Source organism: Myotis nattereri (assembly GCF_964212035.1).
Source record: "Myotis nattereri genome assembly, chromosome: X".
In the NCBI taxonomy this organism is placed as follows: Eukaryota; Metazoa; Chordata; class Mammalia; order Chiroptera; family Vespertilionidae; genus Myotis; species Myotis nattereri.
The window spans coordinates 85215137-85242838 of record NC_138078.1 but is presented as its reverse complement, the minus strand read 5'-3'; positions in this window follow the sequence as shown (position 1 = coordinate 85242838).

Genomic DNA, 27702 nt, shown 5'->3' with positions numbered 1-27702 from the left:
TCCTGAGCTGCCTCCCGCCCCAGTGTGGGACCCGGGCCTGTGGTGTGTGGGGTGGAGTGGGCAGGGTGGGCGGCAGCGAGATCCCCAGCCGCCTCCAGCCCCAGCGCAGTATCCAGACCTGCCCTGTGCGGGGTGGGGTGGGTGGGGCAGGTGGCAGCACTATCTGAGTGGCCGCCCGATCCAGCCCAGGATCCAGGCCTGCCATCTGCAACCCAGGGAGATGGGACAGACACCGCGGGATTGGGCGTGCCATCTGCCACCAGGGGAGCAGCGGGCCTAAGCCAGCACATGGTTATCTCCCTAGGGGTTCCAGGCTGTGAGAGGGCACAGGTTGGGCTGAGGGACCCCACCTGCCAGAGCACAAATTTTTGTGCACCAGGCTTCTAGTATAATTATAATTTCACTAGAGGCCCAGTGCAAGAATTTGTTCATGGGTGGAGTCCAGCTGGCCCACCAGGTTGGTGGGGGGGTGATCAGGGGCCTGGCCAGCCAGGGGAGAGGTTGGCCAGGTGGTCCCACATCCCATCAGAGTGGGGGTTGTAGATTGAGGCTGGGCCAGCTGGGGATAGGGGCTGCAGGAGGCTGGCCACTGTCCCCACCCCCAATCGGGCTGGTTGGCTGGCCACAGTGAGCATCATAGCAACCAGTCATTCCTGCTGTTCCGGTCATTTCGGTCACTGGCTTTTTATATATGTAGATATGGTGACAGGTGATAACTAGACTTATTGTGATGTTCATTTTGCAGTATATACAAATATTGAATCACTAGAGGCCTGGTGAACAAAATTCATACATGGGAGAGGGGGTGTGTCCCTCAACCCAGCCTGCACCTTCTCCAATCTGGGACCCCTCGAGGGATGTCCGACTGCCCTTTTAGGGCCTAAATGGGCAGTCAGACATCCCTCTCACAACCCATTACTGCTGGCTCCCAACTGCTCGCCTGCCTGCCTGCCTGATTGCCCCCTTACCACTTCCCTCCCAGGCTGATCAAAGCCTAACTGCTACCCCATCAGCCCGAGTGCCCCCAACTGTCCTCCCCTGCTGGCCTGGTCACCCCTAACTGCCCTCCCCTGTCAACCTGGTCGCCCCTAACTGCCCTCCCCTGTTGGCCCGGTCACCCCTAACTGCCTTCCCCTGCTGGCCTGGTCCCCGCCAACTGCCCTCCCCTGCTGGCCATCTTGTGGTGGCCATCTTGTGTCCACATGGGGGTGGCCATCTTGTGTGTTGGAGTGATGGTCAATTTGCACATTACTTCTTTATTATATAGGATATGTCATACAACTGGTATGTTATATGTCAATTATATATCAATTTAAAAAGGAGAGAAAAAAACTTGAATATACAGGTATCCACACTTTTGTCATACAAATAAGGGAAGAGCAGTATTACACTATTGCATGAGACTAAGTACTAAGTAATGTTCAACTGAGAAATATAAACATAGAAACATTTATCTCCTGAAAAGATATCTGAAGGCAGAGGTTGGCTCAGCAGATGGAACATTGGCCCAGCCTTTGACATTAAAACCATAGCAAAATAATCAGCAACTTGTATATTTTGTTTTCCTTTCCATCAAAATAACACAAAAGGAACTTTTGTTATCACTGAGCAGGTGAACCAAAGTCAGGAGCCACATTCCTCTAACCTTCTAATTACATAAATAATGACAATAATTAACCTCTATTTTGTTTAAAAGAGTATCTATGGAAAAAATTGTTTGAAAGTTTTCCATTAATTTTTTGAGGGGAGGAGGTGAGGAGACACAGAGAGAGAGAAACAATGAATCTGAAACCCAAGTAGGTGCCTTTGCTCTGGAGTTGAACCCAAGACCCTTCAGTGTACTTGCCAAGGCAGATAGCTTGAATTTTGACTAAGAGTGTTTTGAATTTATAGATTCAATTAAGGGAAAATTATATCTTAATATATAACCTATACAATCCATAACCAAATATATCTTTCCGTTTATTATATATATTTATATTTCTTTTCAATATATTGTAGTTTTTATGCATACAGATCCAGCACATAATTTGTTAAATTTATAATTAACAAATTTATTTTCTACATTATTGTAAGTGGTATTGATTTTTAAATTTTAGATTTAAATTGTTCATTGCTAATATAGAGAAAAACAGATAATTGACTTTTAAATATTGATTTTGTATTTTGGGATCTTGCTAAACTTACTTGTTAATTCAAGGATTTTTCTGTAGATTTTTTTTTTTATTTTCTACAAACAGAAATATATTATCTGTGAATAAAGTAGTTTTATTTCTTTCTAAGTTAAAAAACAAAATCTCTATTTAAACCTTTGCCCTATTTTAATTGGGTTATTTGTCATTTTATTAGTGAGTTGTAATGTTTTTTTATACATTATACATAAAAGTCCTTTATCAGATAAATGATTTGCAAATATTGTCTCCCATTCTCTGGATTATCTTTCAAATTTATTGATGTTATCCTTTAAGACATAAAAAGTTTTAATTTTGATTAAGTACAATTAACCCTTTTCTCTTTTCTTTTGTAGTCTGTGCTTTTGGTGTTGTATCTAAAAAACTTTCCCTAATGCAAGATAATGAAGATTTCACTTATGGTTTCCTTCTAAGAGTTTTATATTTTAACCTTTTAAATTTAAGCCTTTAATCCATTTTGAGGTTTGTTTTTTTTCTTGTGTGAAGAAAGGGTCCAATTTCATTATTTTGAAAGTACTTTATTATTTTATGAGTTCCAAGCACTGTTCTTTTCCACATTGAATATTCTTGACATCTTTGTTGATGACCAGTTGACTATAAATGCAAGGCTTTATATTTGAAATCTCAATTCTATATCCATATGTCTATATGTCTATATATCTATATATCTATATAAGTCTACATATATCTATATATCTATACATCTATACATCTATATGTATACATCTATATATCTATACATCTATATAATCTGTCTAATATATATATAGTCCATTCACTTGACACATAAATTAACCATCACAAGTTCATCCCTTGTCAACTTTAAACACATATACATCTCTTTAACAAAAGTTAATCTCCAAAAAAGACAATAACTTGTTTATAATTACATCTTACATGATACAATTATAGTACATGCAACCAAAAATGTTCTAAGTCCTTCCTGAGAAGAAGGAAAGTTCTTTACTAATATTACTCTTCTCTTTGATATAAAATACCTTAAATACTATGATGTAAAATAAACAATACTTAAATACTAAGATATAGAATCAACATGTCCTACTGTTACATAACAAGAGAATTAAGATGAAGGAGAATGAAGACATTGTATATTATATATACACACACATTCACATATATTCAGAGCAAAGTATGACAATCATAGTCCTCATTTCTGTAACTGGTTATATGGTCCTAGCTGGTGTTTATAACTCCCTTCTACTACCCATTATGTATTATTTCTTTTTCCTTCAGCAAGCATCTCAGGCTTTTTACCTAGTAAAGTGCCCCAAACTTTATTCTTGAAGGGTCTGGGCAATTACTAGTCCTGGTTTATTGGGTTGTTGTAGTTTTCCATTGACCTTAATCACTGGGACTCAAAATTCTAAGAGACACCCTAAAGCAGTGGTTCTCAACCTGTGGGTCGCGACCCCTTTGGCGGTCGAACAACCCTTTCACAGGGGTCGCTTAAGACCATCCTGCATATCAGATATTTACATTACGATTCATAACAGTAACAACATTACAATTATGAAGTAGCAACGAAAATAATTTTATGGTTGGGTCACAACATGAGGAACTGTATTTAAAGGGCCAGAAGGTTGAGAACCACTGCTCTAAAGTATCTTCTGTATTTCAGACTTTCTCTTGCTTACTTCCAATGTGGAGTAGTGGTACATTTTCCCCTTGATAGTCATGTTCAATTACCAAACCAGCACAGTAATGCCATTCTTTGCCTATTGATTCAAAGGCATAAAGAAGCTCCTTTATTGGAATCATTGTCTTGTCTCCTGGTAGAAACATTTCTCCTTTTGGTTTCTAGGTCATGAGAGTACTAGTATGTGATCAAGGAAATACAAAGCAAAAATTTTGCTAGTGCATCATTAGGGGTAACAGTGAGTCGTTCCTGATTCTGTGAATCTTGGCTATTGGCAAAATAGTGTCATATACAGGATGTTGATTTAGATCACATATATCCTTCTGGAGAACTTTGTCCCTGTCCTGTGAGGTATTGCCATCAAACATAATTATAACTGAGTCTTCAAAGGCCATTCCACTTTTCCATCAAGTCAACTGCTTCAGGATTATGGGGAAAATTGTAAGTGAGTGAATTCCATGAACATGGACCTGTTGCTGCATTTCTTTTGCTGTGAAAAAAAAATTCTTTCATCAGAAATAATAATGTGTGGAATACTGTGATGGTGAATAAGGCAATCTGGGTGAAGCATGGTGTCCAGAGAAGGTGAAAGCATATCCAGAATGTTTACTCTAGTTAATACGGAATGCTACTCCTTCACAATGGAAGCAGTCCATTGCAATTGACTTGCCACCGTATCAGGAATTCAGTGTTGGTCTCTGCTGTTGGCAGATTGGGCACTCAGTGGTGGCTGTAGTCAGATTGGCCTTTGTGAATGAAAGTCAATATTGATAATCCCATGTGTAACCTCTATTCCTGCCACTATGTTCATAGACCCCTATGTTCATAGCATCATTATTTACAATAGCTAAGTTTCAGAAACAAGCCAAGTGCCCATCAGTAGATGAGAGGATTAAAAAAAAAAAAACCTGTGGTACATTTACACCACGGAATACTATGCATCTGTGAAAAAGAAAGATATCTTACCCTTTGAGACAGCATGAAGGATCAGGAGAGTATTATGCTAAGTAAAATAAACCAGTCAAAGAAAGACAAGTATCACATGATGTCACTTATATGTGGAATATAATGACCAAAATATAGTGACAAACAAAATAGACCCAGAGACACTGAAGCTTGTAACAGACTGACATATTTCAGAGGAAAGTGGGGGGGGGGAGCAGGAAGAGATTAAACAAAGAACATATATGCATATATGCATAATCCATGGTCACAGACTATAGTGTGGTGAAGGGCTGTGGAGGGGTTGGGAGCAGCGTAGAGGGGATCCATGAGCTAAAAAAGGGACATATGTAATATTTTCAACTGAAATTATGCAAAATATGTTCTCTGATAATCATGAAATAAAATTAGATATGAATAACAAAAGGAAAATTGGGAATTAAAAAGTATTTACAAATTAAACAGCACTTTCTTAAATAACCAACAGGTGAAAAAAATCATAGGGAAAATTAAAACATTCTTTGAGATAAATGACAACACAAAGAACACATATAGAATCACCTAAAGCAGAGTTTTGTAGGATACTTAAATGCTTACATGGATAAAGAAAAAAATACCACAAATTAATAACCTAAACATGCTGGTTAAGACACTAAAAAACAAGAGTAAACTAAACATAAAGAAAGCAGAAGGAAGGAAATAATAAAACTTAATGAGGAAGTAAAGGAAAGCAAGGGAAAAATACAATGGACAAAATAAGTGAAACCAAAAACTGGTCCTTAGATAGCTAAAAAAAAAAGAAAGAAGACTGAAATTACTGAAGTTATAAGTAAAAGAGAAAAATACTATGAACAACTTTGCTAACAAATTAGTATTCTAGAAGAAATGAAGAAACAAATGGCTTGAATTTGAAATAAAAATGAAAACTTCCCACTAAGAAAACCTAAGCCTAGATGGCTTTACTGGTAAAGTGTACCAAATATTTAAAGAAGAGTTAACTGTAAACTTTCACAAAATCTTCCAAAAATAGATGGGAAGGTAAAACTTTTGCAACTCATGTTATGAGGCCACTATTACCCTAAAACCAAATTTTATACAAAGATATTACCAAAAAACGAAAAATACAGACAAAAACCCCTTCTAAATATAGACACAAAAATCTCTATCAAATATTATCAACCATAACTCAGCAATATATACAAAGGATTATACACCAAGACAAAATAGGATTTATCTCAGAAATATAAGGATGATTTAACATACAAAAATCAATCACAATATAATATAAGTAGATTAAATAATCAAAGCTACATAATTATCTCAATAGCTGCAAATAAAGCATCTGACAAAATCCAACACTCTTTCATGGTAAAAACACTCAATAATTTAGGATTTTAAAGGACTTTCCTTAGCTTGGTAAAAGGCATCCTGGAAAAACCTACAGTTGTTATTATACTTCATCCTGAAAAACTGGATCCTTGTCCCCTAAACTCTACCCTTACTGCTTCTATTCAACATTGTAACATTGTAGTAGATTTTCTAGCTAGAACATTAGGGCAAAAAAATCAAAGGTATCAGCAATAGAAAGGAAGAAATTAGGAAGAAATTAGTCTATCTCTATTTGCAGATGATATAATCTTGTGCATACAAAATTCTGTCTTCTGCTAAAAATAAATTATTAAAACAAAAAACATTCAGCAAGGTTTCAGGATAAAAGATCAATATATAAAAATGAATTATATTTCTATACTCTAGCATTGAACAATCATAATATTAAATTATTAAAACAATTTACAATAGCATCCAAGATAATAAAATACTCAGGAAGAAATTTAACAAAAAAGTAAAAGACCTGCACAATGACATCACTGAAAAAAATGCAAGGGCCCAGATAAAGAGCATAATAATGGTGATGGTTAATTTTGTCAAGGGTGCCTAGATAAATCATTATTTCTGATTGTGTTTGCATTGGCTGCATGAGATTACCATTTAAATTGGTGGATTTAGTCAAGTAAATTTCCCTCCACAATGTAGGTAGGCATTATTCAATCTGTTGAGATTGGATAGAACAAAAGGTGGGGGAAGGAAGAAATGGCTGCTTTTTGCTTCCTTCCTGCCTGCTTGCTTGAGTTGGGATATCTCATCTCATCTCTGGCCCTCAGACAGGAATTTAACTCAGCAGCTCCCTTGGTTCTCAGGCTGCTGAGTAAGCTGCTCGGCCACTTAGACCATATGACCCAGCAAATCCATTAGTGCTTGTAGGGTTAGTGGCAGAGAGGAATGCTGTTTTGTGTCTTTGATAGGCCCCTATAGGTGGATCATAGCAGGACTTTAGGATTTTGGAGATATGCTGGTTTGGTGGTATTGTACTCATGTAGCCTTTTGTTGTTGTTTTGTGTTTTTGTTTTGTTTTGTTTTGTTTTTGTGGGGATCCCTTTTTCTTCCCTTTCAGTTTTAAATGATAGCCTTCCTGGATAGAGTGGTCTTGGGTTCAGATATTTTTTTTTGTTTTGTTTTAATATATTTTTATTGATTTCAGAGAGGAAGAGAGAGGGAGAGAGAGACAGAAACATCAATGATGAGAGAAAATCATTTATTAGCTGCCTCCTACACCCCCCATTGGGGATTGAGCCTGCAACTCAGGCATGTGCCCTTGACTGCAATCGAACCTGGAACCCTTCAGTCCACAGGCCAACACTCTATCCACTGAGCCAAACCGGCTAGGTCTCAGGTCCTTGTTTTGCATTACTTTGAATACTTCATGATAATCCCTTCTGGCCAACAGTGTTTCTCTTGAGAAATCATGTGACATTCTAATGGGCAGTCCCTTGTAGGTAATTTTCTGTCTCTCTTATGCATCTTTTAAGATTTTTTCTTTGTCTTTAACGTTTGTCATTTTGATTATGATGTGTCTTGGTATGGGCCTCTTTGGGTTCATCTTCATTGGAACTCTCTGTGCTTCCTGAACTTGTGTGACTTTTTCTGTACCAGTTTAGGGAAGTTTTCTGTCATTATTTCTTCAAACAGGTTCTCTATTCCTTGCTCACTTTCTTCTCCTTCTGGTTAGCCTATGATGAGGATATTATTATATTTCTTACTGTCCCAAAGTTCCCCTAAACTATCCTCTGGTTTTTCAATTCCTTTTTCTTTTTGTTGCTCTAAATGGGTACTTTTATCCTACCTTGTCTTCCAAGTCACTAATTCGATCTTTTGCCTTATTTAATCTACTTTGATTCCTTTCAGTGTATTCTCAATATCAGATATGTGATTTCCAACTGATTCTTAATTATGCTTTCCATTTTTTGTTTCATGCTGTTGTAGTTCCCACTAAGTGTCTTGAAATTCTAAGTTCCTTGAGCATCTTTATAAACATTACTTTAAACTCTATATCTGATCATTTGTTTGCCTTTATTTCATTTAACTCTTTTTTTCTGGAGTTTTGTCCTTTTCTTTCATTTGGAGGTTGTTTCTTGTCTCCCCAGTTTTGCTGTCTCTTTGTATTTGTTTCTAATACATTAGAGCAATCCTGCTATGCCTCCCAATCTTTGAGGGTTGGCCTTATGTTGTGTTTTGTGAGACTCAGTGGTGCAATCTCTTAGATATCCTGAGCTGGGTGATCTAGTAATGACCCTTGTATGAGTTATTTGGACTCTCCTGTTGTAATTGGGTCTTGAATGTTGTCCCATTGAGGATCAACCCTGACCATATTGTGCAAGCTGTTGTGCATGTGCTAGCAGAACAAAACAAAAAAATACATAAGACCCCTACAATAACAACAAAAGCAACCACAAAAGAAGAGAGAATTATGAAGGAGAAAAGAGAATAATAATAGAAGAAACAAAAGAAACTACAAGGAGAAAAAAAGAGAAGAAAGAGGAATATGAAAGGGCAGAGATGAAAGAAAGGAAATAAGAATAAAGAATAGGGAAGAAAAATGGTATAAAAGAAAAGAGGAAGAAAATAAGTACGAAAAGGAAAGTAGAGGAGAAAGCATCAGAAAGATAAAAGAAAAAATAGAATCAGAAATGGAAAGGGAAAATTTAGATCTAGGAAAGACAAAAGAGACACAGAAATAACAACATATCAGTAAAGAAGAAAGATAAGGAAGATAAAGAAAAAAATAAAGTGGTGTTCATCACAGCAGAGTTTAGTGCATCTTGGGAGCTCCCTTTCGATTCTGCTCTTCTGATGACTGAAGCTGACTGTTTTGCCACTTCTGGACCTCTCGGGAGGTATTTAGGTGCTAACCACTGTCAGAAACTTCCTCCTTTGGCTCTCAGCAACCTATTTAAATATCCAAGCAATTCACAGTCTGTGTGTTTCTCCACAGGACTTGGCTGCATGCAGGAGGGGCCAAGGTGCACTCTAATGCTAACAAGCAGCATGGGGCCCAGTGATGGGTCAGCAAACTTCCCCGTGTTCCCTGGGCTCAGTCTGTGCCTACCTTCACCTGCCAGCCAGCTGTCAATCTTAATCTCTAAAAAGTCTGTTTCTGCCTTAGCTGGTTTGGCTCAGTGGATAGAGCATCAGACTGCAGACCAAAGGGTTCAAGGTTTGATTCCATTCAAGGGCACATGCCTGGGTTGCAGGCTCTGTCCAATGTGCAGGAGGCAGCCAATCAATGATTTCCTCTCATCATTGATGTTTCTATCTCTCTCTTTCTCTCCCTTCCTCTCTGAAATAAATAAAAACATATTTTTTAAAAAGTCTGTTTCTGAAAGGGCTTTAGGCAAGTTGGGAGTCTAAACCTCTCGGTCTCCCATAAGGGGGAAATGCCATTCAGATTTTCAGATTTCAGGAAAAGTGATGGGTGTGTTTCTATGTCCCAGAGCTACTCCTCTGAGAGTCACCCAGAACATTTGCCTGTCCTTGGTTAGGCGGAGATCTTTGTATGCAGTCCAGTGGGATCAGCTGTAAACCTGGAATTTCTATCAGTTCTCCAGTGAGGGGAAAGCACCAGTCAGGTTCATGAATTAGTGGAGCAGTCGGCTTCACCCCCACATCAGAGACTGATGCTTCCTGAGACTGTTCAAACCCCTCGTCTTGGCCTCTCCAGCTGTTTCCTCTGCAAAGGTCAAGAGGCAGGGTATGGCAGGCAGGGCTGTATCACCTAGGGCAGGGTTTTTCCCTTTCCTGAGCTGTGGCTTCTGGAATTGCCCAGCACTTCTCAGGTAAAATGGCTGTTTTGCTTTGGGGGGAAGGGTGCAACCAAATGCAGGTCTCCTGGCTGACTCTTTTCCATGTCTTCCCCCAATGTCTCTACCTCAGCCTCACCTCAAGCACCTTCAGTTTGCACCACCCTTCCTCCCCTGAAGCCTCAGGTGAGTAGCTGCAAACAAAAACCCTGTGCTCTGTTGTGTGTGTGTGTGTGTGTGTGTGTGTGTGTGTATTTAACAAAACAAAACAAAACTGCAGCTTTAACTCTGACCAGCTCCAGACTCCCCAATGGCCAGAAGCCCTGCTGCCTTTCGTGGCTGGATGTTATATGCACTGCTGGTTTCAGCTCTGCTGCTCTGGGCTATGGATCCCAGCCCGGGATCCAGGCCTCAGTCGTCTCAGGGAAACAACCCCCTTGTAGCTGAGAGATCCCTCTTCACTTTCAGCCTGCTGCTTGTGAAAGCTGTGTCAGCCCCTCTCGTGACCTGCCCCTTCCTACCAGTCTCCACGTGCTTTCTGTCCTTCCTTGACATAAAGCTCCTCCTCGACTGGACCTCAGTTGGTAGTTCTGGGTGAATGTTCCCCAATTTAGTTGTATTTCCAGTCTGGCTCTGGGGGGAGGTGTAAGAAAGGTCTATCAACTTGACCACCACCTTCTCCCTCCTCAGTCATTTTAAATTTATTGAGGTTTATTTTATGGTTCAGCTTATGGCCTATCATGGGGAATGTTCTATGTGTATTTGAGAAGATTGTGTATACTATTGTTGATTTATTTGCCAAAGAAAAGGAGAAAATCAGGTAAGCTGCAAGAGAAAAAAAAGCTCAAGTTCAAAGGAAACCCATTAAGATTAACAGCTAACTTCTCTTAAGAAACAATAGAGACTAGAAAACATGGGATGGCATACTGAAAGGGCTGGGGGAATAAATCAACCAAGAATCTCAGTTCCTTGATTTCCCTCAAATATCAAAGAAAGTAGTATAGTATCATGGATTTTTGTTTCTAACATTTCTGTCTCAAAGAATATTTCAATAGTAAATTTTATACTTCCAGCCCCATAGCTTCTTGCCACGTGACTACCTTGCTCTCCTTCTTTTATTCTCTCACCTCCAGACCTACTCAAATATCAAAATTTCTTCCTCTTTACTATACAGAGTAATTTGGATTTTCTTTTGGCTATTTTGGTCAATAGTCAGCATGTCCTGAGAGTTCTTCAACAACAAAAATTACCTTATCAATTTATTTTGCCTCCATAACAGAAAATCTATCAACAGATAATTTTTTTTCCTCTTCTTTGAATTGTTATAAATAAATTACCCTTATTACCACCCCATAACTAACTTCAAACTTCTGAGCTCAGATATTGTTGGGAGGTCCAAAATCCAACTTTAAGATTTTATTTAAAAACCTGTCTGCAATTCATTTCTCAGACAATTTCTTTCTTGTTATGTAGTTTCTCCACACTCAAGAACCTATATCAGTAGTTCTCAACCTGTGGGTCACGACCCCTTTGGGGGTCGAACGACCCTTTCACAGGGGTCACCTAAGACCATCGGAAAACAAATATATAATTACATATTGTTTTTGTGATTAATCACTATGCTTTAATTATGTTCAATTTGTAACAATGAAAATACATCCTGCATATCAGATATTTACATTACGATTCATAACAGTAGCAAAATTACAGTTATGAAGTAGCAACAAAAATAATTTTATGGTTGGGGGTCACCACAACATGAGGAATTGTATTAAATGGTCGTGGCATTAGGAAGGTTAAGAACCACTGACCTATATCCTTCCCGTATTCTGATAAGCTACAGCAACAATTTAAAAAGTCCATGTTCTCATCATTAAATTTTTAAGAATATTTAAGGTTATCCATATCTGAGAACAAAATTATTTTTTTAATATTAAATGTCAGGTTATCCCTAGAAATTATTATCCCTGGAGAGATATATACAGAAGAACTTCATACTCCACCCTCTTGAAAGTAGCAGCTAACATTATTAACTAAGCCTCTGATTCAAAAAATAAACATGTGCCTATTCAGTGGATGGATAAACTAGCCAAACATAGGAGTTCTACATTGTTATCTGGTATTTTTATTGTTTCATTGAGTGTGTTTAAATTTTATTTCATGTTAAATGCCTCACCATCAAAAAGAATAAAGAAATATTAGGAATAATGAATAAATATTGTGTGTATAACTTATGAGTCTCAAGTTCTGACTGAATCTTAGCCTTAATAGCAGCTAACAGATACAATTATTAAGAAATTATATGTCAGGCACTGGGCTATCATCTCACCATGTGTTATCTCATTTAATCAACATTAAAACATGAGGTGGGTGCTGTTTTTAACTCATTTTGCAGTTGAGAAAACTGAAGCAAAGAAAATGAGGCATTGGAACAAAACTTGTATCAGAGCATCAACTAGAACTTAGGTCTTTCTGCCTCCAAACCTATGCTCCTAATCTACATAATAAACTGCCTTTCCTTTTAACTTCCCTGGGGTCATTTATCCCTCTTCCTTAATGGCTCAGTCTAATTCTAGTTCTATGATTCTTTCTGAGTTTGAGGTAACTCAGTTGTCCAGTCTAGTTCCAAGTGGAGTGAGTCCTTTCCATGTTTGCCCTTTTCAACTACTACAGAATATAACATTTCTGCAGTATTTCAGTACATAACAGAGACACTATGTTTCAATAAAGAATAATAGAACAGGCTCAGAAATCTACCACTTGTATATCAAATCTACCTTGACTCTTTTCTTTTTTTGTAAATAAATTTTATTAGAATACCACCATGCTGATTAATTTACATATTATATATGCCTTCTTTCATACTGCAATGGCAGGGTTGAATAGTTGTAACAGAGACCATATGACTCACAAAATTTAAAAAATTACTATTTTTCCCATTTAAAAAACTTTGCATATCATTGCCTTGCATTCATGCTCCTTTTAGAAATGTAGTCAATACATATTCTAAAGAAATAAAATTGAACACATTGTACTTATTTTTTAATTACATTTTTATCAGTGGTAACAAATAACATTTATTGTTGTCTAACATATAGGCAGGAATTTTTCATATTTAGTTAAAGTCTAAGAAATCCCGGGAGAAATATGCTGTCATTTTGATGCCTACAATATTCCCTTGTCAGCAAACATGAATTATTATATTTGGGATCTACATGCAATTAATTCAATTTAACTAATATTTATTGAGTCTGTAGTATATATAATTCGCAAGAAGTTTAGTACTTCACCATTCAAATAGAACTGAAAAGACTGAGAATTCCATCAACTATTTGGTCTTTTAGTTGTTTTATTCTCTCATTCCATGTCAATCCCCGCCCCTTTCTAATATAATATTATAGATTTAACTTTTGACATTATATAAAGTTTAATTTACCTCCCAATACTAAACATGACTATTCATGTCAAGCTAAGTTGAAATAAAGTAGAAAGGCATATTTTTGGCTGTAAATATAATCTAGTTTTTACATTCTACTTTACTTCTTTAAATGCCTGTTACATATTTGGTAGGTTACTTCCCTACTTTTATAATATTAATGTTGCCATCATCCAATATACAGTACATTGTAATACTGAATTTAGTTAGTTTATTCACTTCCCTTCATCCAACTACACCCTATTATTTAGCAACTCATAACATTTTTTCCTCTACACTACGTTTAAGGTCCAACTTTTTTTTTCTTAGTCACTAATCACATCTAAAAACCATACTGAGAAAGGTCTGCATATTAGTCAGGATAGGATAGGCTATACCGTAATAAGCAACAACTCCAAACTCTCAGCAGCTTAACACACATTCATACAGTGTTCTGTGAGGTTGAGTAACTTCTCAGGGAATTTTAATAATTTAGACTGTTTTGATCTTGTGGTCTCACCACCTCAACATGAACGCTTTGATGAAACACTAGAAGTAGCAATTAGCTACTACCTGACAGCTTAAGGCAAAGCTAGACTCATGACCCTGCCTAATTGCAAGGGAGAATAGAAATGTTATTCTCCCATCTACTAAAATAAGAAGACAATCTAAACTAATAAAAGACAAAGATGCTAATTGACTGTACCTTTGCTACACCCTAAGCCAGTGATGGTGAACCTATGACATGCATGTCAGAGGTGACATGCAAACTCATTTTTTTGGTTGATTTTTCTTTGTTAAATGGCATTTAAATATGTAAAATAAATATAAAAAATATACATCTTTGTTTTACTATGGTTGCAAATATCAAAAAATTTCTATATGTGACATGGCACCAGAGTTAAGTTAGGGTTTTTCAAAATGCTGACACGCTGAGCTCAAAAAGTTCGCCATCACTGCCCTAAGCCATGCCCACCAACCAATCAGAGTGACTATATGCAAATTAACCCAACCAAGATGGCGGCTGGCAGCCATGGAGCTGGAGCAAGCAGGAGGCTTGGTTGCCCGGGCAATGGAGGAAGCCAAGCTTGCTGCCAGCTCTGAGCTGGCTGTGGCCTCCGCTAATGGCAACAAAGTTTCAATTATAGAAGACAAATAAATCCCAGATACCTGCTTCCAGCCAGCCTCCATTGGGAGCTTGGGTGGCTGGAGGTTGTGGCCAGTCTGCAAACAGCCATCAGCCAATCACCCAGGCTGGCCATACCCTCATGGGGTGAGGGTCCCCTCTGGGGGGCTTGGCCAGCCTGAAAACTGCCATCAGCCACTCACCCAGGCTGGCCAGGCACCCCAGGGGGCACCCCCACCCTGAAGGGGGTATGGCCAGCCTGAGCACAGCCCTCATCCCCTCACCCAGGCTGGCCAGGCACCCCAGTGGGGACCCCCACACTGAAGGGGCTGTGGCCAGCCTGCAAACAGCCATCAGCCCCTCACCCAGGCTGGCCAGGCCCTCCTATATAATAAAAGGGTAATATGCAAATTGACCCTAACAGCAGAACGACTGGGAATGACTGGTCACTATGACACACACTGACCACCAAGGAGCAGATGCTCAATGCAGGAGCTGCCCCCTGGTGGTCAGTGCGCTCTCTCAGGGGGAGCTCTGCTCAGCCACAAGCCAGGCTGACAGCTGCCAGTACAACGGTGGTGGTGGGAGCCTCTCCTGCCTCCTCAGCAGCACTAAAGATGTTTGACTGCAGCTTAGGCCTGCTCCCTGCTGGCAAGTGGACATCCCCCGAGGGTTCCTGGGCTGCCAGAGGGATGTCTGACTGCCAGCTTAGGTCCAATCCCCCGAGGGTTCCTGGGCTGCCAGAGGGATGTCTGACTGCCAGCTTAGGTCCAATCCCCCAGGGAGTGGGCCTAAGCCAGCAGGTGGTCATCCCTTGAGGGGTCCCTAGACTGCAAGAGGGCACAGGCTGGGCTGAGGGACTCCCCCAATTGCACAAATTTTTGTGCCCTGGGCCTCTAGTTCTATATAATAAAAGCCTAATATACTAAGTGTACAGTCATCTGTTCAACCAAACAAAGCATAATATGCTAATGATGTGCTAAGGCCTCTCAACTGCTCGCTATGATGTGCACTGACCACCAGGGGGCAGATGCTCTGACTGGTAGGTTAGCTTGCTGCTGGGGTCTGGCTGATTGGGACTGAGCAAGATGGGCCAGACATGCCCTGGAGTCCTCCTGCAGTCCCTCCTCAGCTGGCCAACCTCCCGCATCCATCCCTGGCCCTGATCATGCACCAGTGGGGTCCCTCACCCTGGCCTGCACCCTCTCACAATCTGGGGCCCTTTGGGGGATGTTGGAGAGCTGATTTTAGCTCGGTCCCATAGGCAAGGCCGAGGGACCCCACTGGTGCATGAATTCGTGCACCGGGCCTCTAGTTATATATAAGTGAGTATAAGAAATATCTGCTCTTCCTTTGCATTCACACATTTTATTTAATTAAAAACATACATTTGCCTTGGCTGGTGTGGTTCAGTTCATTGAGCATCGTCCCAAGCACTGAGAAGTCCCAGGTTCAATTCCTAGTCAGGGCACATGCTTGGGTTGCAGGCTTGATCCCCGGTTGGGGTGTATGGAGGAGGCAGTCAATTGATGTTTCTCTCTCATTGATGTTTCTCTCTCTATCTATATGCTTCTCCATTCCTCGCTCTCTAAAAGTCAATTAAAACATATTTCAAAAAAAATAAAATAAAAACATGCATTTGAACTAAATCTTTAGGGCTGGCATATGTGAAAATGAAGGACAAGGGCATTTCAGGTGTATGGAACAGAATGTTCAAAGTCACAGAGGAGAAAAAAGAATGGCATATGAATAGGAAATATGGGTAGAATACAGATATCGAACAAAATATGTACAGATTTGGCAAGTGATATGATGGGAAAGAATGGGGAACATAACGTTCATCCTTGCCTTGTTTTAGAAGCTAATATATTCCCAGTATAATATTTATGATCATTCAACAAATAATCTCTTTTCTAAATATTTTGAAGAAAAAATGTAACTAACAATTTTATATGCATCATTGCATATTTACAATAATTAGTAGTAAGTCCTTTTCTATTTCATCCTTATAAATTTAATATTTTTAATTTAACTTTCAAAGGGGAAGAAAGGTAGCTCACACAAAAGGAAAATATGGGCATCAAATAGTATAGAAATTATTAGGTTTTTTCAGATTGTCCTACTCCATCTCTTATTTGCAGTATGAACTCTGGCAAATTTATTAAAATTCTCTATCATTCAGTTTCTTCATTTGTAAAATAAAAATGCTAATAAAACTAACTCGAAGAGATATTGTGGAAATTAAATTAGTTAATACATGTAAGTCTTAGAATATCGCCTCACACATAGCAAGTACTTAATCAATGCTAGTTAATGGCATTGTCATTATTCTATTTTCTACATGAAATCACCATTGCTAGCTTATCAATTTTAAAATCATTTGCTATGGCTGGCTTACTTTTGTTATTTAGTTACAACCCTCAAAGCCATGACGAATCTGCCAATTTTATTGCCTGAACATATTTTCCCTTTTTATAATTTTCAAAGTGAGTGTTTCCTAAATCGTGGGTTATGGTTCATCAGCATCAGGATCACTTGAGATACTTGCTAAAATTTCAAACTTATGGTTGCCAGATGGAAGGGGGTGAAAAAGGTGAAGGGATTAAGAAGTACAAATTGGCAGGAACAAAACAGTTATGAGGATATAAAGTACAGCATAGGGAATACAGTTAATAATATTATAATAATCATGTATGGTGTCAAGTGGGTACTGGAAATATCAAGAGGAACAGTTCATAAGTTATATCAATGTCTAAGCACTATGCTATACACCTAAAATTAATATAATATTGAATGTCAACTGTAATTGAAAAAAATTAAAAACATAAACAACAAAGAAATACAGATTCCTGAGCCTGAGCCCAATGCTATTGAATCAGTGTCTTGAGTGTAGGGTACAGACAATTGATTTTGAAATTGATTCCAAATGTGTTTTTAATGTGCACTCAATTTTGAAAACTACTGCTCCAATAACTTACGAGTAAATCATTAGAAATGGAAGTGTAAGATTCTGAAGATAGTAGAACAATAAGCTTCCATGCTATTTTCTTATAATAGAAAAGAACACTTTTCTAGAAAACTGCCTTGTTCTTCTAATCAAAATTCTTGTAAAAATTTATTTCTTATAGGAAATGATGAGTGGTGAAGGAGTGTAAATGAGGGAGAAAAAGATAAGAGGTTTATGGAATATCATGGTGAGGTATTTCTCTATTTTGATGATTGTTTATGGAGACTGGGTGTCTCCTAGTAGAGACTAATAGTACTACTTGCCAAAACTGGAAGCATTTTGAGGCATCTGGGGAGCAAGAAGGGAGTAGGCAGGTAAGTTAAAAAAAATCATTCTTGGTTCAAGAATTCAGCTGTGCTCAGTAGGTAAAACAAATAAGCAAACAACAGACTTTTCATGTCACATAACATTGGCATTATCATATTATGTCTAATTCTCTTTTTTAAATCCCATATTTTATATTTAAAATGTCAGGCTTATATTTTTAAATGGATGGGCCTGGAGAACATTATGCTAAGTGAAATAAACCAGTTGGAGAAAGATAACTATCACGTGATCTCACTCATTTGTTTAATATAATGAACAACATAAACTGATGAATAAAAATAGACCCAGAGACATAGAAGCATCGAACAGACCATCAAACTTCAGAGGGAAGGCAGGGAGGGTGGGAGTGAGGAAGGGTAAGAGATCAACCCAAGGACTTGTATGCATGCATATGAGCACAACCAATGTACACAGGCACTAGGGGGGTGAGGGCATATGCTGAAGGTGGGAGTGGTTGGGAAGAGTACTATGGGGGAAAAAGGAGACATATGTAATACTTTAAACATTAAAAAATTTAAATTAAAAAAATATTATGGAATACTAGTGGCCTAGTGCATGAAATTCATGCACGGCATGGGGGGGGGGGTTGTCCCTCAGCCTGGCCTGCACCCTCTCCAATCTGGGACCCCTCCAGGGATGTCCGACTGCCCGTTTAGACCCGATGTAAACCGGCAGTCGGACATCCCTATTGAAATCGGGGACTGCTGGCTCCTAACCGCTCACCTGCCTGCCTGTCTCATTGCCCCTAACCAGTCTGCCTGCCAGTCTGCTCACCCCCAACTGCCCCCCCCGCTGGCCTGCCCACCCACCCCCAACTGGCCCCCCCTGCTGGCCTGCTCACCCCCAACTGCCCCCCACCGCTGGCCTAATCACCCCCAACGGCCTTCCCCACTGGCCTGATCACCCACAACTGCAATCACTTCATGGCCCGCAATCGCCTCTACCTTGGCCCTGCCACCATGGCTTTGTCCAGAAGAACATCCAGAAGGTCTCCTGGAAGGTATCCCAGTTTGACTAGCATATTAGCCTTTTATTAGTATAGATAGAGGCCTGGTGCACGGGTGGGGGCCAGCTGGTTTGCCCTAAAGGGTGTCCCGGATCAGGGTGGGGGTTCCCTTGTGGGGCGGGGCAGTTTGGAAAAGGGACCTGTGGTGTTTTTCAGGCTGGCCACACCCCCATTGGGGTGGAGCTCCCCACTGGGAACAGTGCTGGCCTGGGCAAGGGACTGTGGCAGTTTTCAGGCCAGTCACACCCCCTGTAGGGTGGGGGTCCCTGCTGGGGTGCCTGGCCAGCCTGGGTGAGGGGCTGATGGCTGTTTTCAGGTTGGCCACGACCCCCAGCAGGTACCCTCAGCCCATGGGGGCTTGGCCAGCCTGTGTAAGGGGCTGATGGCTGTTTTCAGACTGGCCACACACCCCCAGAGGGGACCCTCACCCCATGGGGCATGGCCAGCCTGGGTGAAGGGCTGATGGCTGTTTTCAGGTTGGCCACGACCCCCAGCAGGTACCCTCAGCCCATGGGGGCTTGGCCAGCCTGTGTAAGGGGCTGATGGCTGTTTTCAGGCTGGCCACACACCCCCAGAGGGGACCCTCACCACATGGGGGCATGGCCAGCCTGGGTAAAGTGCTTAGGGCCAATTGCAGGCCCCTTCATTGGCTGCTGGCCCTGGCAACGCAAGCCTCCCATGCACTCCGGCCTGATCCATGTCCGCTGCCCACAGGCCCCTCTTTTGGCAGCCATCCAAGGTGAGTGGGAAGCTTGGCTTCCTCCATCACTGGGGGCAACCCAAGCCTTCTGCCGGCTCTGGCTGGCTCTGTGGCCACCGAAATCTTTGTCCTGCTAATTTTCATACTCACTCCTGATTGGCCGGTGAGCATTGCAAAGTGATGGTCAATTTAGATATTTCTCTTTTATTAGTGTAGATTTTTTTGCCTTTATTTTTTTATTTTTTTCCCTTTATTGAATAAGATATTACAAATGTGTCCTTATCCCCCCAATGTCCCCTCATCCCCCCAATCCTGCCCTCACCCTCACCCCCTGCTGTCGACATCCATCACTTATGCTTATATGCATGCATACAAGTCCTTTGGTTGATCTTTCCCCCTTACCCCCACCCTCCTCTGCTTTCCCTCCAAGTTTTGAGCATCTGATTGATGCTTCTCTGTCTCTACATCTGTTTTTGTTCATTGGTTTATGTTGTTCATTATAATCCACAGATGAGTGAGAGCAAGTCATATTTATCTTTCTCTGACTGACTTATTTCACTTAGCATAATGCTCTCCAGCTCATCCATGCTGTTGCAATATGTTTTTGTTTCACCTAATGAGTGAGAGAGACAGAAAGAGAAAGAACATGATAGCAAAAAAGCAACAGCAGTACCTAAAATAAATATATTGACCCTTTGTGTTTCCTACCTGTGGGGTTTAAAGGATATTAAGTTTATATAAGCTACATATCAAATTTCTAATATTAGTTTTCACATACATAAAATAAGGATTACAGAGAAACATATCTTGGTAATTTTATGTAAGGGACTGGAAAATAGAAATATAACCTTGGTTTACAAATATACTCATATCTGATTATTAAAACATTTAGCTCTCGGGGAAACCAAGATGGCGGCATAGGTAAATACCAGAGTTAGCTGCCTCAAACAACCACTTCAAAAATACAACTAAAAGACGGAACGGACATCGCCCAGAACCACAGGAAGACTGGCTGAGGGGAAATTCTTCAACTAGAAGGAAAGAGAACAGCATACGAGACACAGAGGAGGCGCAGTGTGGAAAATAAAAAGGTGCGGAGGTGCGCGCGGAGCGGGCTGGTGGCTGAGGGCGCGGTTGTCGTTTTCAATCGGGAGGGAGTCTCAGATTCTGAGCTCCAGTTCTGGGCGAGTCTCTAGGGCCCCAGACTCAAACGGGAGAAGAACCACACTTTTAAGGTTTCTCAAGAACTGTCTAGAAGCCAAAGATAAATTTATTGAGATCTACAAGACTCTATTGAGACCCTCGATGTTATGACAAAGAACCAACTAGAAATTAAGCATACACGGACTGAAATAAAAATATTATACAGACAACCAACAGCAGATCAGAGGAGCACAAGAATCAAGGCCAAGATTTGAAATGCGAAGAAGCAAAAAACACCCAACCAGAAAAGCAAAATGAAAAAAGAATCCGAAAATACGAAGATAGTGTAAGGAGCCTCTGGGACAACTTCAAGCGTACCAATATCAGAATTATAGGGGTGCCAGAAGATGAGGGAGAACAAGATATTGAAGACCTATTTGAAGAAATAATGACAGAAAACTTCCCCTACCTGGTGAAAGAAATAGACTTACAAGTCCAGGAAGCACAGAGAACCACAAACAAAAGGAATCCAAAGAGGACCACACCAAGACACATCATAATTAAAATGCCAAGAGCAAAAGACAAAGAGAGAATCTTAAAAGCAGCAAGAGAAAGAAACTCAGTTACCTACAAGGGAATACCCATAAGACAGTCAGCTGATTTCTCAACAGAAACTTTGCAGGCCAGAAGGGAGTGGCAAGAAATATTCAAAGTGATGAATGCCAAGAACCTAGAACCAAGATTACTTTATCCAGCAAAGCTATCATTCAGAATTGAAGGTCAGATAAAGAGCTTCACAGATAAGGAAAAGCTAAAGGAGTTCATCACTACCAAACCAGTATTATATGAAATGATGAAAGGTATCCTTTAAGAAGAGGAAGAAGAAGAAAAAGGTAAAGATAATAATTATGAACAACAAATATGCATCTATCAACAAGTGAATCTAAGAATCAAGTGAATAAATAATCTGATGAACAGAATGAACTGGTGATTATAATAGAATCAGGGACATAGAAAGGGAATGGACTCACTATTCTTGGTGGGGAAAGTTGTGTGGGAGATGTGGGAAGAGACTGGACAAAAACTGTGCACCTATGGATGAGGACAGTGGTGGGGGGGTATGGGCAGAGGGTGGGGTGGGAACTGGGTGGAGGGGAGCTATGGGGGGAAAAAAGAGGAACAAATGTAATAATCTGAACAATAAAGATTTAATAAAATAAAATTTAAAGTATATATATATATATATATATATATATATATATATATACTCATATCTTTTCCTTGCCCACTTTATGTGGCCTTTGTTTACAACTCATCCCCTGTATAATGGTGGTCTGAACACAGTTCTGGCCTCAATCATACATCACTTGAACTATTGCAATAACTTCTTAGTTGATTACCTTGCCATCGGCCTCTCATTTCTCTAGTATATCTCTACAATGTCATTGCTTTTATATTGTTAACTCACATATCCACTTCTGTCATTACTCCACTTGAAAACCTCCAATGTGTTTCTGCTGCCTAATAAGTGAAGTCCAGATTCCATAGCAGAATATTAAAGGCCCTGCATGCATCCCACAAACCAAGCCAAATTTCTCTAAATATGCCATACATTTTAAGACTTACTTTCTCTATTTTAATCATTTTAACCTAGAATGATTTTTATCTAGTTTTCTAAGAATTTAAAATTTATTTATATTTTAAATTTTAGTTATAATGAGAGCATAATATAGCATTTTATACTTAGTCTAATAAAAAGTAACCATCCTCTCTTTTGAGCTAATATGGCATTTATTTTATTGTGTTTTACTATATTTAGTGCTTTTGCCCCATCTATACATATAAAGAGGTAATATGCTAATTGTCCATTATGGTGTCCCAGTAACAACCAATTTTTTTAAAATATATTTTATTGATTTTTTACAGAGAGGAAGGGAGAGGGATAGAAAGTCAGAAACATCGATGAGAGAGAAACATCGACCAGCTGCCTCCTGCACACCCCCTACTGGGGATGTGCCCGCAACCCAGGTACATGCCCTTGACCGGAATCGAACCTGGGACCTTTCAGTCCGCAGGCCGACGCTCTATCCACTGAGCCAAACCGGTTACGGCGACCAATTTTCATATTGACAGAGCAGCAGGTGCACCCGCAGCAGGGGGACTTGCATGAGGCTCACTTCCCTGACCCCGGCGCCAGAGTCCTCTTTTTCTCCTGGGTGTAAACGCCTGACAAAAACCCCTGCGACACCGTGCCCTGTCTGAGAGCACTCTGCCCAGAGATGCCACTAACCCCCGCCCCCGCGAGATTGGGGAACCTGAGGGGCAACACCCACATAGCAAAAGGCCAGGTCTTGGGACATGGTTGGCAGATGCCAACCAAGGGGGTGCGTGCATCTGTAGTGACCCCTGGGCCCTCGAGAGGGTGTGAACCCAACACCATGAAGGAAGGGCCCGGGTGTGACAACGGAGAGTGCACAGGCGACCTTCAAACCATAAGGAAGCTGCCAGGGCTTTCTCCAGCTGTCCATTCATTCATCTGCCAGGTCTGACCCAGATGGGAGCTTGCATCCTGGGTGGAACGTCCCCCAAGGACAAGCCAGGCCGGACCATGCCTGCACAAGCATGCCTGTCTCCTGCAAATTCCAGAGGGGAGCGGACAGAGAGCCGCTCAAGGCGGGGAGTGGGCATGCTGTGGGGCAGGAAAGGCCTCTGCGCCCCCCACCCACCCTTCAGCACTCAACGGGAGAAAGGCCTTGCACACACGTAATGCAGCGGTCCGGGTGATGGATGCTGGCACGGGCCAGCTGGACGCTCCTACAATTCGGGGGCGGGGGGGGTGCGGGCCATGGTAGGCAAGTCACAGCTGCGTCATCGCTCGGCCCCTCAAGCTGGTGTGAGAGGGGCTCGAGTGCCCATACAGAGGTGGCTACAGGTCCCCGAAAGGAAAGCAGTCAGTACTAAGGACGAAAAGCAAAAATTTTTAATTAGCCTGTAAAAAGAGTAAAAGAGTGAGGGAAGATGGGGGAGAAGGAAAGGAGGAAGGGAAGAACTTTATAAAGGAGTCAGTAGAGAGCAGAGTTAAAGAAGGAAAGAGGATGTGTGAGTGAACTGTAGGAGCTATAATGAAAATCAAATATTGTTGAGTACTGGGGACAGATTTTAAAAGTAGGAGTCAGAAAGGAAAAAGATAAATGATAGTGAATAATTAGGCAGGTAGATAGATATTTAAAAAGTGGAAGTAGAGAAGAATGTATGGGAAAGGTAGGATGAGAGAGAAAGTGGGAGGGAAGAAAAGTTTTAAAGGGGAGCTGGTAGAGCTTAAAAGGAGAATGGGAAGAAGGAAGAAATGGGGCAGGGAGCAAAGCAGGTCTGAGGGAGGAAGTGAAGAAAAAAATTAAGGTGGGAAGGAAGGAAAAGGGAAGGGAGGGAAGGGGTAAAGATAAAGGAAAGAAGGAATATGGGGAGGGAGGGAGGGTAGGAGAAAGATGGGAAGAAGGATGATGGAACAGAAGTAGGAAATAAGTAGGAAAGAATAGTTTATAAATGATGAGTCAGTAGGAAAAAGTGTTACATAAAGGAGAGAGAAAAATGGTGTGAGAGGGAAAAGCCAATAAGGAAGTCAAATACAATTGTGTGTGAAGAGGATTTTTTTTAAAAGTTAATAGGGGTGACCAGGCTGGCAGGGGAGGGCAGTTAGGGGTTACCAGGCCAGCAGGGTAGGGCAGTTAGGGGGATCAGGCCAGCAGAGAAGAGCAGTTAGGGGGATCAGGCCAGTATGCAGAGTGGTTAGGGCAAGCAGGCAGGTGAGCAGTTAGGAGCCAGAGGGCCCAGATTTCAAGAGGGATGTCCAACTGCCAGTTTAAGCCTGATCTCTGTTAGGGCTCCCGCATTGGAGAGGGTACAGGTCGGGCTGAGGGACCCCCCGCCCCAGGGCACAAATTTCATGTACTGGGCCTCTAATAAAGTATAAAATACATGATGATAGGTACCTTGACCTATTTATTTACATTCCTTGGCAACATCTTATATGTGTTAGTTGAAGGAATTATTCTAGACTATATTTGGTCTGAAGAAAAGGGACATTTGCAGAGGAATCTTGAAATCTCAATTCAAAAAGATGTGATTGTCTCCATCTGAGTCTTCACCTTGTTGGGGTTTTTTTTTGGGGGGGGGGAGAAATCCTATGTGCTTTTCTTTCTTCTTTTTTTTTCTATATGCTTTTAAAAAAGAAATTCTCCACTTCAGATATAGCTAAGTCTATTGAAAGTAAAACTTGCCCTGGGTAGATAAACATCACCTTTCTCTAAGATAAGTATATGCTTTGTGAGTTTAAAAAAAAAAAAAAAAAAAAAAAAAAAAAGCTAAGTCAATTTGATTGAAGAATTTCCAGAGTTCAAGGTACTCAGTGAGAAGTGAGAAAGTAGTGACCACAGTCACACTGAAATAGTTCAGCTCTTAGCTCACCACAAAGGGAAACATTTAAATGAAGCAGAAAAAATAGAAACAGAAATTTAAACCAAATAATAAGGTCTGTTTGGATCATTGCAATGTTCATTAGTAATTAGCTTAGCTTTCCTTATTCTTTCTTTAACACTCGGACTTAATTTATCTTTATTCTAAACAGGTACCAACATTATATTTGCAATAAGTGTGGACATTGTAGAGTTGAGATACATTTTTTATAATCTCAGTCTTATGTAGAATTTTTTATAAAAATTAAAACCTTTAATCTAAAACATTAAGAAAACAGAATTTTAGAAGTCAAAAAGTTATTTACTGTTGGGAAAATATCTTTGTCCTTATCACAGAATCTAAAATATGTATATAAGATTAAGATTACATGCCCTTTTTGCTACAACAATTCAAAAGGTCTTTGAAGTGATTGTTTCTTAATTTATTCAAATTCAACTTTGTTCTGCACTGTTATGCAGATGTAAAGATTTTAAAAGAAATTATAATGGATAATTCTGCTGCACTTGAAGAATACATACTCTTCAAATATCATCTTACATAATATAGATATAGATATGAATATGGATGTAGATATGGCTATAGATATTGATATGTCTATTTTGGAAAACTAAGTATTTTAACTACAACACTAATACACAAGTTTAAGCATTTAAAGCATCTGCTTCTATTAGTAACTATTCACAATTCAAATTATTGTTAATGTATTCATACATGACATGACCACACTGAAATATTGCTCTTTAGTGAAGTTGCTAAAATGATAAGATCAGCATTATTGCCATTAGGAAATATTGCTTTAATAAAAGTAAGCATAAATGAAGCAATTATTTGGCCTAAAATAGAAATTGTTTTTAATATTTATCAGTACTATTTTAAAGATTTTATAGTTTTCATTTTATGAACTTAAGTTTAAGGAAGTATGCTAAATTCTAGTGCCTCAGAAATTGTATTTACTTCTTACTTTTTGCATGTTGGCCTTTGTCTTTTGCTGTTGTAATATAATTGATTATGTTATTAATGGAAGCCTAAATTAACCATTTAAAAACATTGGTTACATCATTAATGCATTTTAGACCACTTGTATGCAAATTTACTGATTTTTAAGTTAGCTTTCCCACTACATAGTAAAATATCTACACTAATTAAAAAGAAATATGTAAATTGACTGTCACTTCACAACATCCACCAGCCAATCAGGAACAAGTATGCAAATTAGCAGAACAAATATGGCAGAGGCCACAGAGCCAACTGGAGCAGGCGGGAGGCTGGAGTCACCCCCTGCAATGGAGAAAGCCAGGCTTCCCGCCCTCCCTGGCCGGCCTCTGAAGGAGGGGCATGTGGGTGGCAGCCATGGAGCTGGCCTGAGTGCGGGAGGCTTAGGCCGCCTGGGCCGGCCGCCAAGGGAGGGGCCTGAAAATGGCCCTCATCCCCTCACCCAGGCTGGCCACACCACCATCAGGGTGAGGGTCTCCATTGGGGGGCGTGGCCAGTCTGAAAATGGCCCTCATCACCTTACCCAGATGGCCATGCCCCCCCAGTGGGGACCCCCACCCCAGTGGGGGTATGGCTGGCCTACAAACCACTACAGGCCCCTTGCCCAAACTGCCCTGCCCCCAAGGGAATCACTACTCTGATCTGGGACACCCTTCAGGGAAAACCAGCTGGCCCCCACCCATGCACCAGGCCTCTATCTAAACTAATAAAAGGGTAATATGCTAATTAGACTGGGAGACCTTCCAGGAGACCTTCTGACATTCTTTGGGACAAAGCCATGGTGGCGGGGCAGAGGTAGAGGTGGTTAGGGGCCAAGAGGGGAGGGCAGATGTGGGTGATCAGGCCAGGATGGGGTGGCAGTTGTGAGTGATCAGGCCAGTGGTGGTGGTGGGGGGGGGGTTGGTGGTGATCAGGCCAGTGAGGGGGCAGTCAGGAGTGAGCAGTCTGCTGGCAGGGGGGGAATTGGGGGTGATCAGGCTGGTGCAGGCAGGGCAGTTGGGGGCAAGCAGGCTGGCAGGCAGGGTGGTTAGGGGCAATCAGGCAGGCAGGCAGGTGAGCGGTTAGGAGCCAGCAGTTCTGGATTGCTAGAGGGATGTCCGACTGCCAGTTTAGGCCTGAACACACAGAGGCATCCCTCAAGGGGTCCCAGATTGGAGAAGGTGCAGGCCAGGCTGAGGGACACCCCTCATGCATGAATTTCGTGCACTGAGCCATTAGTTTTTCAATATGTTCTTAATTCATTTTGTTATTCTATGTGAAAGACAGTAGCATATAAAGTTGCAAAAACTATCAATTGATCCATAGAATAGATACAACTTCTTTGTGTGCAGAAAGAATTTCCATACCCTGCTAACTTGCATTGGTGAGTGTACTCTGATGCTAATTTAGATAAAGCACTACATCAAAGAATAGGGAGAATTGAGAGCAACCATAGGAAAGTTCATTAATAACATCATCCAGATTACCTATTCTTCCTGAATATCCCCAATGATCACTAGAAGGCCTATATTTGAAAATGGAAAAAAAAGATAAGTTTAGCAAGTTTGATGATGGCAAGGACTGGATTGGATCATTAGCAATTTTTA